This window comes from Trachypithecus francoisi, unplaced genomic scaffold (genome assembly GCF_009764315.1).
Source record: "Trachypithecus francoisi isolate TF-2019V2 unplaced genomic scaffold, Tfra_2.0 Lachesis_group0, whole genome shotgun sequence".
In the NCBI taxonomy this organism is placed as follows: domain Eukaryota; kingdom Metazoa; phylum Chordata; class Mammalia; order Primates; family Cercopithecidae; genus Trachypithecus; species Trachypithecus francoisi.
In genome coordinates, this window is record NW_022681453.1 from 115,712,097 (window position 1) to 115,728,465 (window position 16,369).

The 16,369-nt window shown below is 39.4% G+C and overlaps 1 protein-coding gene across 13 annotated transcripts in view; it reads right to left on the minus strand.

The window, feature by feature from the left end:
- Window positions 1–16,369, minus strand: part of MECOM (MDS1 and EVI1 complex locus) — a 616,769-nt gene that overhangs the window by 63,258 nt on the left and 537,142 nt on the right. For 2 of the 13 annotated variants that reach the window (XM_033211649.1, XM_033211647.1), the window contains exon 1: window positions 8–1,060. The exons of 8 other annotated variants lie outside the window; for them this stretch is intronic. The gene's annotated coding sequence lies outside the window, so the exon portion shown is untranslated. Of the gene's footprint in view, window positions 1–7; window positions 1,061–16,369 lie in introns of those variants that run through there. 3 more of the 13 variants (XM_033211651.1, XM_033211657.1, XM_033211653.1) reach the window with 2 other exon arrangements.

Sequence of the window (16,369 nt, forward strand, 5' to 3'; positions counted from 1 at the left end):
CTCTTACCTTTAGATTTCTATGGCCTCAACTCAGCAATAATAGGCAATCACAGAAGAATCAAAATAAACAAAATAAAATAATCAGCAGCCCCCAACGCTCCTGCACGAAAATCCTTTCAAACGATCCCGAGCAACATTTCGAGATGTTTAAAAATAATAATAATAATTTTTTGAAAGCCTCGCGTCTCGATTTCCAAATGGGTCTCTGACAACTTTGTCCGTCTCTAGGATCTGCTCTCCAGCACCACGCGTTTCGGATTTATTGTCCGCCAACAGTGTATTTTTAATACAAGAAATGAAGTCTTCTGCCGTCTGGGTGACCCGGGTTTGGTGTGTTTTGGCTTTTTCCCCCTTCCTAAATGAGCTCGGAGCTATTCCTTCTGGTTCACATCACCTCCCTCTTTTCTCACTTTCTCTTGCTCTTATCAGCCCGATGTGTAATGAAAGTTATCTGAAACCCACTAAAACTTCTACTTCTCCTTCCCAGTTCCAAGGGGGGAAAACAAGCAGGAGGAGGAGAGTTTGAAAAGGTGGGGGGCCTGGGGAGGCGAGGGGAGCTCTATCCCCCTTTCAGATCCTCCTCAGCTCCTTCGCGGGTCCTGGACCCTCACGGGATCGTCCCCTTTCGCAACTCCAAGCTCAGACGCCGGGTTTCTATTTCATGAACTGTCTCTTTAAAGAGGATCTGCTCGGCCATCCAGAAAGAACCCGGGGCGAGGGAGAAAGGGAGCTATCTCCTGCCGCCCAGAGTGATCTGATCGGAAGCCAGACGGGCTCCTCTTTTAAATTTTTAAAGTGACAGCAGCCTCCTCTGGCGGGAGAGGTCACAAAAAGGTCGCCAAGACCCAAGTCCTATAGGGACAGACTGATTATGGATGCACCATCCCCCTTAAACATGTAGATTTCTCCGGGTAAACAACCAATGGGGAGATTCCGCCCGGCAGGATTTCTTTCCCCAGGGAAATAGCCTCTGTTTCGATGTCCTGAAAGCACAAGTGTGGTGTGTGCGTGTGTGTGTGTGTGCGCGCGCGCGAGTGTGTGTGTGTGTGTGTGAGAGAGAGAGAGAGAGGGACAGAGAGAGATGGGGGATGGGAGGGATGGGGAAGGGTGGAGAAGTGCTTTCAGGGGTGTGAGGGTGTGTGCACCGAGGCGGAGGGGGCGGGGGTGGGGGGAGAGGTAACGCTGGAGGGGGCAAGGATAAAGCTTAGGGTATAGGAATGCTAGTTCAGACTAAATATAAATAGTTTAGAAATTGTCAGAAAACAGCAACCTCAAGAGTGAAAAGTTGACATGTACATTTCCAGTTTTCCACTAAGCATTAATTTTTTTTTTTAATTGAAACTCACACTCTAATTTATTCCCTTCCTTCTTGTAGCTAGGTCAGGAGAAGGGCGTGCAAAATTTTCAGATCATATTTTTCTTAAAAGATATTTTAAAATCTGAAAAACTATTGGCATATAACCCACCCAAATAGCGTATTATGGGTTTAGAGAGATTGATAACTGTCTAGTGAGTTTTTCCCATTTTATTTGATACATTAATTAAAACACCTTGAACGCCAAAAACTGCAATAAGCAATTTGACAACTCAGATTATTTTTGAAGTTTTAACATCATAAATGCTGCTTTTAGTAATCGGCACTCTCCTATGTTTTATAACTTTTCAATATACCTTGGGTACATTTAAACCAACACATTGTAGAAAAGACATTGGAAGAAGGAATACAGGGGATACATAGCGAAATAAAAGGGTCTACAGATTTATTCATGACCAACTTTGTAAGATTTAGTAAATCCCACTGGCTAAATGGAAGTAAACGCGTTTTTATCACAAAACTCCATTCATAAAAACAAATGGACAAAATCCAACTCCCCAGCTCAACAATGGAAAGTTAAGCAAATGAGTCTAGGGACACTTGCCGGGGAGAGGTGGGGCAAGAGGGGCTGGAAAGTGTGCTGACGGTTAAACTTTAGCTGCAAACGGGATAACACAAGTGCCACTCACTTTTTGTTTTCTCCAAGTGCAAATAAACGTGTAAATCCAGTAGAACTATATTTCCCTAAAATATTGATTTTAAAACAAAAATAGTAGCAAAAGGGAGGGATTGGAGGAGAGAAAATGACAAGAAGTGGTGACTAATTCGTTTCAGTGGCCTGTTATCTGTGACATTGAACTGTTATTTCAGATAATGGCCATTGTTTGAGAGAAAATCGCACAGCAGTGGTAGGTAGGACAGGAAAAATCCTTTGTAAATAACCTAAAACCCGGTCAGATATTCCCATAGAGTTGGGCGTTTGAGAACCTTTAAGAGCTCCGGGTTCGTGGCCATTGATTTCCTGCCCTTCCTCAACTTGCCCATTGTCGGAGCTTTTTTTTTTTTTTTTTTTTTAATTTAGCCATAAATTGGACCGGCTCGAGCTATGAGCTGTTCTATTTTCTTCCTGTCAGGATGAGGGATTTGTTTTATGATGCATTGTGTATTAAATACAAGTAATCTGGGGAACCGATTGCTTCAGACAGTGCGACCTGATCAGGGCGTCTGGGAGCTCAGCGCCCCAACCCCTGCCCCAGCCCTGCAGCCGCCCCCTCCCCACCTCCTTGCCCTTTACAAAACTGCTTTCAAAACGAGGAAACGTAGATAGGCAAATAAAAGGTGGTGTGGAATCATTGGCAGGTCCTGGCTAAATTAGGATTTCGTGGAAAGGGCCTCCGAGATTTTTCCCCTACATTGGCTTCGGGTGGGGGGAGGCGGAGCGACTTTTAAGGTCTGGATACTTGCAGGTACGGCAGGACGCCGGTAGATGGCATTGCGCTCCGAAATAAAGCGCAGCGCCGGCTGCTCCAGCCACCCAGGTGAACCCGCCTCTGCCCGCCAGGCGCCGGCAACCCCGCTCTGCCTTCCGCCTGGCCCGCCGTTCCGCGTCCTCCCGAGCTTCACAACGGGAGGAGGGCACACTGCAGTCCAGGCCTGCAGACATCAGCCTGAGCGAAGGCTATTCCTACGTCTGAGCTTCTCTTCCCCAAATATAACCAAGAGCGAACGCTTACCCTCCGAGACCTTGCTTGGAAGATGTACCTAGAAGAATGGAGAATTTATTGCATCATCATTATTATTATATTAATGTCATCATTATCGTCATCATCAGTCTTGTTCTCCACTGAATAAATTGTGAAAAAGACTAAAGGAAATCATCAGAAGGACCTGGGCAAAGGAAGCTAACAAAACACTAAATCTTAATCTCTCTCTCTCTCTCTCTCCTCTCTCTCTCTCTCCTCTCTCTCTCTCTCTCTCTGTGTGTGTGTGTGTGTGTGTGTCTGTCTGTCTGTCTCTCTCCTCTCCCCCACCTCATCCCACTCCCTTTCTCCTTTGGGTATATAACAATAACTTCATGCAAAGGCAGAGTCATCTCACTTTTTCTTGACACAACTTAAAGTTTAAAGATAGGGTTCTGAAATCCCACAGTAGTTAGACTGGCCTTGTTTCTCATGAAAGGGGCTTCTTGCTATTTAAATAAGAATTCTTTAGAAGACCTGATCCGTCTTCCCCAATAAATGAATGAAACAGGAGAGAAGGTTAGAGGAAAAGGTTTTTGCAAGGGGCTTGCTTCTCCCCCGTGAGCTTGCTTTCCATCAGAAGGTTTCTAAAACAATAAATAAATACAAGGAGCCAAATACCATCACCAATTCCCTTTATTCCTTGGGATTTCTGGTGAAATCTGTTTACAGTAGTTCCCAGTTACAAATTAATCTGCAAAAGCCGCTGTCTGCTCAGCAGTAATCAGTAACATGCGTGTTCTGCAGTGTTTAGCACTGCCCTTGAAATGGGCTATTAAAAATAATGGTTTTGCTATAATCTCAAACCAGCTTTAATTTGCAAACATGTATCAGGACAGATGATCTAAATATTAAGGGGATGGAGTAGGAGAACAAACTATAACAAATGTATAGCTTCGGGGAAAGCAGAAAATGGAATGATTCATCAGTGATGTTTAAAAAGAGAACCAGATTTTAAAAACATTTTTCCAGAAGGAATGATTATTTTTTCTTTCTTGTTCTGTTAATTGTTGTTTACCAGGAAAAGGGCATTGGAAAATATGAGGGTTGAGTGTGAGCTGATAGATTTTCTGGGAGTTGTAAAGATCCCCGTTTGGCTGATGGCAGCGCTGGGGTGGGAGAGGTTAATGTGTTTTCTTCCTGGTTTGAAAAGGGCATAAACCCTCCTCAGGCCCCTTCCTTCCTTCCCCAGCTGTGTGGATTGCAGAATCTTTAAAAAGCCCAAAGATTTCCAATAAGGCCACTGGCTCTGCCTTCATTGTGTAACTGTTTATTTAAAATAAGTCAATATATTAGTTAAAGCAGTAAGAAGTTAGTGCTCCAGTATTCAAGTGATTCCCACAAGACTGTAAACTGATGCCTCTTTTAAGCCTTAAACTTCATGGTCGTCCCAGAAGTAAAAGTTCTGCTAATGGAGACCCTATGGGCATGGTACATTCCAGCACATCATTAAAGGAAAGAAAAGCAGTCCAGCCAAAGCCAGATGAAATGACTGCACTGTCCACTTTTAATAGGCTTCCTGTGGACAAACAGCACTGTAACACTCTGCAGAGGACAATATTTAAAAACAAGACAACTTGCTGGCAGTTTTCAATACCATAAAGTTAATAAAGTATGTTCCCATTCACCCTGACATTATGTTTTTAGTTTATAGAGGAAGGCACTTTATAACCTCAGTCTAAGTTCCCTTAATTCTGCAGCTTTGAGTTTCTTGAGGTGGCTAAATATACACTAAACTCCAAGCCTAACATTTTTGTTTTAACATTATTTTTCTGTAGCTTTTCAAGAACGTATATGTGCATTTCTACATTTCTCAAGTGGAGTTTTATTCATTGAGATTCTGTTAAATCCTGTTTCATATAGTTCATGTCAAGAAGCATGAAATAATCTGAGAAACTGACATTTGGCTGAACAATAAGTGCCTGCTAATTAAATTAGCTTCGTTTATAGATATTGATGTGTGTTTAAAAAGAAAATCAATGCTTCCTTTTCCATGTCAGAATAGGATTTTTAAAATCTTACCTAACCTAACTGACACAAAGATAAGAAATAATGTAAGTATGCCTTTTAGGACTCAAGAGACTGCCCACTAATTCATATATAAATATTTCTCCCAATTTGTCTTTTCTCCTACTCCTCTAAATTCTCTACCACCCACAATTTCTTCTCCCAAATCTTTTTATTTAATACAGTAAACTTTGTAATGAAGCGTGACCTTTAGGCAAGATAAACTAGATCAGAACGCCATGAAATCTAAGGTAATATTCTGTTTAATTTCAATACTTTCTATTCTTTAATTTAGTAAGTATTTAGCAAGCTTGGTTCTCTAAGCATGAATGTGAATTCTGTGATGCTTTGATCAGGCAGATCCAGTGAAACAGTCCAGCACAATACAAATTTACCAACAAAAATGCTGTGACTGTCTATAGCCCCCGACACCTATCACCACTGCACTAGAGAGAGATTACTGGTAACTCTTGGTGGACTCTGCCTTTTTTTTTTTTTTTTAATCTAATGGGGTGTGCCGTTAGAAAAGAGGAAATTAAAGGTAAAAAAAAAAATGTAAATAAAAAATTTCCCTTGGTCTGGAAATGGGCCCGACTGAAAGCATGTTAATCTCCACCTCAGTAATTTGGTTCTCCAGGAGAAGACAGAAGCCCTGCTGCTGTGCCCTGCACTTCATAAATCACATCTTTATGTGGACAAGGTCAGGGCACCTAACAGCTCAGACATGGGCCTTTGCAGTGGCTCGAGGATTCAGGCATGTTTACTCTCCTATTCGGCTCTCCGAGGAGTAGTCCAGCACGCTTCTAATTACTTTTGATTATTTTCATTTGCTGGGGTCAGTCTGGCTTGCCAGGACTGCTGGAGGGTTGATTTCCTACAAATCTTGATGTCTTTGTAGGATGGCACTGTGTGCGTTCAGAATTAGCACCCCGTTATTGTCCCTGCAGCATGGGATCCTTCATAAATAGACATGGTGATAACAAAAGTTTCCCCAGTGAACCATCACCTACTTCCTTTCTTATTAACTATACAAGCATAATCACCTAGCTGATCTTTTTCCAAAATGCCAAAGATTTTAACAGTTTAATATTTTATAGTATATTTGGCCAGAATGAGAGCGGATTTCTTTTTTGCTTCGATTTTAAAATATATTTAGTAATGACTAGCAGCTCTTTGGAAACTAAGATGAAGTACTTTGCTGAAACAGCTCTGGTGAATAAATTATTACACTCAAAAGTTTTATTTTTCTAAACTCCAATTAAGGTTACCATATTTAAAATATTTTTAAATATTTTTAGCTGGACTATTTTGATGTGTCCTAAGCTATGATGCTCAGTGGTTAATGCACACCAACAAATTTATACCAAGTTTAAATGAAAATATTATGATAAAATAAAAATGTTAATAAAATACTGTAAAATTTTGGTAGCAAAATAGAGACAATAGAGAAATATTTCCCAAAAGTAGAGCTGTTTAACTCTTTGACAGATATTTATTACAAGATATATTCAATAAATAAATGATGAAAAAATAAATACAAAACCTGAGACATTCACAAAAAAATGCATAACATATCAGTCTAGTTGTTCAGACAATTGGTATTTTTATATTACTAGGAAAAAATTACTATTATCCTTTTATTTTATAAAAGGTAACTTTGCTTATGATTATCATTAGTCTCAAAAGGTGAAATCCCTCATTCTTTTTAACTTTAGACTAAATAAGTGAGGTAGTAAGTGCTTTTGGAAGAAACCTCAACTCTATAAGGAATTCATTTTTCATTATTTTATTAATTTTAATTAATTCAATCTTTCAATATAGTATTTAGCACATTATGCAATAACTCCAGGGTCAGCTTCCTCCCTTGAGCTTTAGAAACACCATTTAAGAGTACTTTTAGACTCATAATCTTGTGGGGAAAGTTTGTTGGAAGCTTGATTTTCCTCCTGTCTCCACACCTAGCTGTGTACCTTTGGGTAAGTCACTTAACCTTTGAGTAAGTTTCCATGAAAGTTTCATAATATCAGCCTATTACATGTGTTGGGAAAATAAATTGGGTAACATGAGTGTGAACTGCTCTGAGTTCATGGGAACAGGTCAAAATACTGTAAGTTTCACAGTATTTGTGTTTGTGTAATGGGTTAGAGTAAACTTATATACATGCACAATGAGGAAGACAGTTTGGCCTATACTTTGGGGAACAGCAAAGTGTAAGTGTTTTTGTATCCTCTTTCTTCCTTTCCAGTGTCAGTTGCCCTAATCCTTACCCTGACCTTGGAAGGGAAGAATTTTAAGAAAAATGTTTTTTTTCTCTCAAGCTGTGCTACCCACAAAGATGTCCATCTCTGTCTGGCTTGCAGCTGCGTTTGTTCTGTTCTACCCACTGTGTTCTCTGCCAATCAGTAAAAGAGAGTATTCTGAGGCAAAGGTGGAATCCCATTGAGTTCCAGAGCCCTAGAAACTAGGGTAGGGGCCGGGCGCGGTGGCTCAAGCCTGTAATCCCAGCACTTTGGGAGGCCGAGACGGGCGGATCACGAGGTCAGGAGATCGAGACCCTCCTGGCTAATACAGTGAAACCCCGTCTCTACTAAAAATACAAAAACTAGCCGGGCGAGGTGGCGGGCGCCTGTAGTCCCAGCTACTCGGGAGGCTGAGGCAGGAGAATGGCGTAAACCCGGGAGGCGGAGCTTGCAGTGAGCTGAGATCCGGCCACTGCACTCCAGCCTGGGCGACAGAGCGAGACTCCGCCTCAAAAAAAAAAAAAAAAAAGAAACTAGGGTAGGAACACACACATACGTACCTTGGACTAGTTTTAAGTCAATATTTGTTACCAAGGCCAGGAAATTTATTCTCTACAGTGTCTCCTGGTAGGTAGACTTTAAGTACCAAGAGGACAGGAATTGGGTCTATCTTTTTTGCCCCTATTGCCCAGGGTCTACCATAATGCATGACATCAAGTATTTAGTAGATGTTTGTTGAAAAAAAAAGTGGATCAGGTCCTTCCTTGACTTCCATTCTCACCTAGTTTGAATGCCTAACTTGGATGCCTGTTACCTCTAGTCTGAATTATTGCAATGATCTCCTACCAGATCCTCTGACCACCATTCACTCTCCCACCAGTTTAAAGTCCTTGATGTTAATCCTCTCAACCATCTGCTGTTACGTATTCCCTTGCTCACAGTTTTTCAGTGAGCTCCAATTGCCTAACAATTCAGTATAAATTCATTCCATTTTTTTTTTTAGAATTCAATGAGGCAATGTACGTAAATCACTTAAAATCATGCAGAGGATATAGGATGTAGTCAATAGAAAATAGCTATTATTGGCCGGGCGCGGTGGCTCAAGCCTGTAATCCCAGCACTTTGGGAGGCCGAGACGGGCGGATCACGAGGTCAGGAGATCCAGACCATCCTGGCTAACACGGTGAAACCCCGTCTCTACTAAAAAATACAGAAAACTAGCCGGGCGAGGTGGCGGGCGCCTGTAGTCCCAGCTACTCGGGAGGCTGAGGCAGGAGAATGGCGTAAACCCAGGAGGCGGAGCTTGCAGTGAGCTGAGATCCGGCCACTGCACTCCAGCCTGGGCGACAGAGCGAGACTCCGTCTCAAAAAAAAAAAAAATAAAAATAAAAATAAAAATAAGAAAATAGCTATTATTATTGGTATTGCTATTACAAGTTTAATTGCTATCACTATTATTGCTCAGCCTATAATTTATTTTGCCTTAGTTATCTTAGATAAAATCTTATCCATCCTTCTAAACCAACCAATTTTTATGCCTGCTGATTTTTACCACCCAAGCTTGACATTTTCATCCTTCACCCCAAATTATCTGTGCTTCTCTCCTGGTTTATAGCCAGTTCTTCCTTACTTACTGGTGTGTCCTTAATGCTCTTGTCCTCCTAAGGACCACTGTAAGATTTTTAAGGGTGGAATCAAGTTTTGTTCCTACTGACATCTTCAGTAGCAGCTTTTCATCAGAAACTAAACTGTCTTTGAGCCTCTTTGTAAGAATTAATTATGGCTAAGTGTATGGGGAATTACTTTATTTATATCCAAGCAAACTTGGTTATTTAACACTATTCCCCCTTAGGAATCAGTTGATGCAGTGATAATTCTCTTTCAGGGATTTAGAAAGGAATTCCTACCACTGCTGCTTATCCAGATAGCACAGTATTGCCATACTCCCCTCACCTCATGTTTCCATTTCTTTACCATCTCTCCCCTTTCTCTGGGCACAAATCCTGGACAATATCTTGGACTCCTCTTCTTCCACTGTCCCCAATGAATAGTCATTGGTTCAGATGGTCTGTTAAATTGTTTCTACAGGAAGCTCATTTTCCCACTGCCACTGGTCTAGTGAAGGCCATTGTCCTTTTAGGCCTGAGTTTTTGTGGCATTTTTACACCAAACATTAGTCTTCCTAAAATAACAAAGCTATAACAATGCTTTGCTTTACCTAAAAACAAAAGGTAAAAAGCAAAAACCAAAAGAAAAACTGCACTAACAAAAACTCCAATGGATCCTGATTTGCTAGAAAATAAAGCCCCTAATCCAAGATGCAATCTCCTCCTCTACAATTTGATGTCCAATTTATCTTCTTTCTAGGCCCATTTTCTGCTTGTTTCCTCTACACAAATCTTTAGCACTGGTTAACAACTGGAAATATGAATAGAAGCTCTTGGCCCTTCAACTGCACTGATATAGGTCCTTCACTTCTCTTACCTCTGATACTGACAGCATTCAGGAGATGAAACAATAGATCAAGTAGGTAAAGTGATAGTTCCATTCATCAAGCTCCTGCAAAGCCTTCCAGGTTCTCTTCCTTGAAATTTTTACAATATGTAATATTAAAACCATTCACTAATTAGTCATACTTAAAATCATTTGGGATATTTCTGTGATCAGCCAATCTACCTGTAGACTGTTTGATGGCAGGAAACATCCTTCACACCAGCATTTTCTAATTGGTTACTAGAAAACTTATTAGTAGATATTTCCTGGAAATTGGTTCTGAGGTCAACTCAGAGCTAACTTCACCCAATGGATAAAGATAGCTCCCTCTTGGAGCTTCACAATGAGCACCAATGTACTAAATACTCTTAAGTCTAAGACTCTGAAAGTCTAGGAAGTCCTTTAGTAAAGAGACCTATTTGGCTTATTCAACCAGGCATCATCACAGGTAATTAAGCTTATATGAAAGCCCCTCTCCCCTTCCACTGGAACACCTAAGGAAAACAATTTTGTGAGTAAAGTTTTATATTACTTTGTTTCAGAAAAGCGTAAATATCCCCATACATATATTTTTCTATGAACTGACTGTTCTCAACTCTTGATAAAAAAAAAAATAAAGTCCCTAAAAAACAGCCACAAAAAAATAAAGACAAAATGAAGCTTCCACATTTTAATCAACTTGAAAGTATTTGAAAAGTCTATAAAGCTCACAAAGAAAAGTAGGTTATCAGTAAACTCTAGCCAATTGATCCTTTGCCTGTGAACTATTACAATAGTATTTGAGTACACGACCTGAGAACCTTCCAAAGGAATATGTACAATCTCATTTCAAGATCAACCCACTTCTTCCTATCCTCCCCCATTAGAAGTCCTTCTAAAGCAGAGATTTTTACCATGGCATATTCCCGTGCAATGTTTCATATTATTTAGATTTTTCTTAATAAGATTTGGCATTATCTAGATATGCATTTCCCTAGGAGAAAGAAAAGCAGCAGTGAAATCTCCATCTAAGGATGCCTGAATTAAACCTTTAAGAATTCGCCTTTTTTCCAGTTTTTGATATTAGATTCATGTGTTACGCCTGCCCATGACTGTCTAACCACTAAACTAGACATTAAATCAGATGGCATACACAATTACAGGAATTTGATCTTTAGATAAACCACAAACCTTGATGAACTAATGTTGTTCCAAATGAATTAACTCATCATCCTGAGAAACAGAACATTTCATAGGAGCGACCACACAGTCCTCTCTGCAAAGAGCAACAATGGTTGTGAGGCTGTGATTAATTTGTGTTCTACTGAACGTGCTTGCTTCTATTGAAAGTACACCTAAAGAGGTATACACTAAAGGAAGGAAGAAGGCTTAGTCAGGCAATTCTGCCGTCAGAATAATTGCCCCCCTCCAAATCTCAGATGGCTGATGCTGCATATTACTTATACTTGGTTGTGATGTCTGTTACAGAGTTAAGAAACAATGAATGTGTTAAGTTATTATCAATGATTTCATGAAACATTTATCCTTTCTCTATGTTGGAAGTCCTAAAATTTCATTTTACTATTTTAATGACTGTAGCCAAATGCTTAAAAAATAAAGGTAACAGCACTACAGAGCCAGAAAAGTATGTTTAGTTTATAATCCATTGAGTGAGTGTCACATCTTATGATACATATCAAATGGTAAAATGTCAAAATATTCCAATAGCAATTAAAGTACCAATACAATCTCTATATCATTGTGAAAATATGGACATTGATTTCAATGGTAGCTTTGAAAATACCTTTCTGTAAATTTTGTTGAGTCAATTATTCAACTTCAAATAAAATCTTAATATAGCCTGTCTATAGACTCCAGAATTAAGTACTGGTCAACTTCCAAGAAGCAGATTCTCAAAGGTATTTGTGTTTTGTATGTAGTTCTTGGCTGGAAAACAAATCCAGATTTGCTAAGGCAGTGCCCTACAACTAGAAGGGGGAATGCCAGAAGGGACATGAATGGAAATACTTAAAGAGGAAAGAAAAATATGCACCCTGATTCACACATAATTTCTCTCCACATATAATCTGCACTGCCAATTTATAAATAAACCATACAGCTGGATCATGATGTGGAGAACACTGAAATTATGAGCCTAGGAAAGTGATTGAAATGACTACAGGTTTAAAATTTTTAACTCATACTTTTGTCTAATATTACATTTTGCCTTATACAATTTTATATTCCTCCTCCCCACATCCATTCTACAAGAGCAGACAAAGTTCAAAAGTTCTCAGAAAAAGTGTTGATTAATTAAATTTAAATGATTCACTAAGGTGTTTTAGCTATATAACTTTTAAAAAATGTTGTGGTGGTTGTTGTCCCTGGAGAAATTACCATAAAACTGTTTATCATTGTCTGTATATGATCTCCTTGGTAATCAGTGTTGGAATATTTCAAGAAAGTCATTACAAAAGTCTTTATAAAAATATATTTTGCTGAATTTTAATCTTGGAAAACACAGTGAAGTCACAACATATACACGTTCAACTTACTAATATTCAACTATTACAAACAGAGAGAAATGGAAGGGAGGGAGTATGGATGAGAGAAAGAGGGAGGGAGAATGAATGAGCCTTTACCCAGGAAAGAGCATGAGATGGAAACATGAATCATCTGTTTCCTCAAAAGGAATCAGTGTTCAAATGCCCTTTGTACTATGAGTATCGTGTTCCATCAGGTGTGACTCTCGGATTTAAAGGTATGTATTTTTCACACCATGCATCCTCTGAATGCAAACATACCACTTCCTCTGGTGCTCATCTGAAGCTGCGGTGATCCATTCCAACACTGGATGGTTCAAGAGCTGAGCAGAGAAAAATTTTGATTATACTTGATTTTCAACTACCTGCTCACTGTAGAACCTAAGCTCTCAGTAAGATGTAAATGCACTGAATTTGGTTTCATTTATGAAAAATATTCCATTGCAATGATAAGATAAATAATTGAGACAATTAGTGTGTTTTTATGCATAGTGGGGTGCAAAGCAGCATTTCTGTAATTATTCCCTAACCCCCAAAATTTTTTGTGTGTGGTCCAGGTGATAACCGAGGTTCATGGCTCTCATAACTCAAATCTCGAATCACCCATACCTAGGACGAAGTGCCAGTCATCTCTTTTCACAAACTTCCTGCCTTTCATGGCCTTTCACAGGGAACGTGATGGGCTGTACATGATAAGCTGCCATAATGAGGTAGGAAGTTTTCTTCCTAGGGCCCAATAAACTACAAGCTTCCTCTCAGCAAAAAGGAAAACACTTGGCCTCATGAGCAATCAGTTTCATCCACAGTTTCCTGCTAGACCATAGCCTTCTCATGTTAGAGCCCTCGATGGAGTCTGCTTCTAGTTATGTGATATTGAGAGAGTTGCTTCAACTTCTTCAGCCTCTCTTTTAGTATCTCTAAAATTGTGGGCCAGGCATGCTCACACCTATAATCATTCCAGGACTCTGGGACGCTGAGGCGGGCAGATCATGAGGTAAGGAGTTTGAGACCAGCCTGACCAACATAGTGAAACCCCATCTCTACCAAAAATACAAAAAATTAGCTGGGCATGGTGGCAGGTACATGTAATCCCAGCTGCTTGGGAGGCTGAGGCAGGAAAATTGCTTGAATCCAGGAGGCAGAAGTTGCAGTGAGCCAAGATCACGCCACCACACTCCAGCCCAGGTGACAGTGTGAGACTCCATCTCAAAAAAAAATAATAATAATAATAAAATGAACAAAAATAAATAAACAAAATTGCAATAATGGGACTTACAAGAAGTTATTAGGGCTAAACAATTGAGGCGAAGTATATAAAGCACTGAGTGTAATAGTAAATAGAGACTCATAAAGAAGTATGGTACTTGGAGAGATAGCATAAATCCAAATAAAAATTTTAAAAAAGAAGTTTAGGATAGTGACTAACAACACAGACTCTGCAGTGGGGCAGCCTGGATTCAAATCACAGCTTCGCTATGTGCTTGGGGTGTGGCATATGTAAAGTTACTTATCACCTTCTTTTCCTCCTTTGTAAAGTGAGTATAATGATAAGAAGTATCTCATAGGGCTATTGAGAGGATTAAATGCAGTAATCCACGCACAGCTCTTCACTTAGTGTCTATCACATAATAAGCACCTAATAAGCATAAGCTATTATTAAATGAAGTTCTAACTCAATAAAATAGTTGGTACTTTCTATGCAAATGCCCTCTGTGGTTTTTTGTTGGTGGTGGATTTTTATATCACCATCTTTATATAAAAAGAGAAACAAATATTTTGTCCCTTTGATTTATTTTCTGGTCAGTCAGGCAGCAATTTGCTTCGAGAAACAGATGAAAACATACAGAGCCAGAGAAGAGTAACCACAATAAATGATAGGAATACAAATTCACACATACAAATGCATAATGGTGTCCAAACACTAAGCCAGAAATCACAATCCGAATGGGGAAAAACATTTTCTAAGAAAGGATTTTTTTGGAGACAGGTGAAAAAACATATGAAGAAAAATAAGAATCTTCAAAATTACACTAGAAATGATATGTGTTTTTTAAAATAAACCTTGAACAGAAATTACATTTGAACGATATTTTCCTCAATATTTGAAGTAAGCTAAATGAATAAGATCTAGTACTTGATAGCACAACAGGATGACTACTATATTGTACATTTTAAAATAACTAAAAGAGTATAACCGAGTTGTTTGTAACACAAAGAAAGGCTGAATGCTTGAAGTTATTGGTAGCCTCGTTTAACCTGATTAGATTATTATGCGTTGTATGCCTAGATCAAAATATCTCATGTATATATCCCATAAATACATACACCTGCTATGTACCCACAAAAATTAAAAATTAAAAATGTTTTAAATATATATATTTCTTCAGAATGTGGTAAAAAGAAGACGAAACATTCACAGAAAAGGCAGGAGAATACACAGGAGAAGACATTAGTGTGAATCCAGAGGACCTCAGTAGACGCTGTTTGATTTTGGGTACAAAAATTGGTTCTGCTGGCTGGAAGTTTATGTTACAATAGCAGGACAATGAGTTCAACATGTAAACCAACTTAGTTCAATTTGCTCCACAAGTGCTTATGAGGAATCTTCTATATCCTGGCACATCATTTGACACTGAGTGTGCACTGATGATTAAGTCATGGTCACCACCTTTAAGGAGCTCTAAAATCCAATGGAAAAAAATCTATTGGGTTGGCCACATACCACACCCTATACTTAGTCATAAGTGAACAGAACCATGCATGGATCCTGGTGAATCATTGCCACTACTGGGAAGACCAAACCTAGTATAAGTGCTGGCAATGGCAGCTGAGCCTCAGCATCCTAATATACAGCGAGAGAGGCACAGTCTTATTTTTACATACTTACCTTGACACTGCCATCAAAAGGGGTCTGAGACGGGTATTTACAAATTCCCTGAGCCAACAGTTCAGAATTTAGAGAATACAGATAGATCTAAAAGAAGACCCAGGACTTTTTTTTTCCTGATTAAAAAAAAATACTTACTGGTCACTGGTCACAGATTAAAGACAAACCATTCACTCATTTATCCTCTCCATGTTCCAGGTACTATGTTGATGGTAAAGAGAGAAGATAAATATACTGACCACCCATCTGTGATGGTTTTAAAATATATTTAGAAATTTTAAAATTTCTCTCCCCTTCTTCAAAAAGTGGTCTAATTCTCCTCACATTGAATATAAGCTAGACTTAGTGACTCACTTCCAAAAAACAGAATGAGGAGAAAGGAATGATATGTGAGTTCTGAGGCTTGGTTAAAAGTCTTTCTCTCTCTGTCTTTCTCCCTGTCGTTCATGTGCTGTGAACATGATGTAGCCTGTAAAACGGTCTATGCAGGGAACAGTTAGGACCTGCCAGCTATGTGAAAGAGTGGCCTTGGAAAACAAATTATCCAGCCTCAGCCCAATCTTTAGATGACCGCAGCTGCCATTTTACCTGCAACCTGATGAGACCCTGGACCACAATTGCCCAGATAGCTGAGCTACCCCTGAATTCCTAAACCATAGAAACTGAGAGCACTAAATGTTTACTGTTGTTTTCAGCCATTCAGTTTTGGGATAATTTGTGATGCAGCAATAGACACCAAGCACACCAGCCAGAGCTCCTTGGTGGATACAGAGAATTCAGTTGCCTGATGTCCTCAGACCATCAGAGAATAGCTCTGGGATATTTCCCTAGCCCCCACACCACTCTCTCCGATTCCTTGGCTCTTGACTCACAGGCTGAAAATTATCAAACCAAATATGCTGCAGGATAAGGTTTAGAAGGCAGAGGGAATAAAAAATTAATATTAAACCACTGTCCCTGCCATTAAGTCCCATGCAATCTATTTAGAGAGACAAGACTAAGCTACTTGAAAGAATGGCAAATAGTACAAGACTGTACGTCATTAAGTACTAAATTATGTCGTTCGAATAAGTGCTGCAGAGATTCAAACAGAAGGGAGATGCTTAAAGGATGGCATGGTACAGGAAGCTTCGTGAAAGAGGTGAGACTTGCTCTCTTTCAAAAGA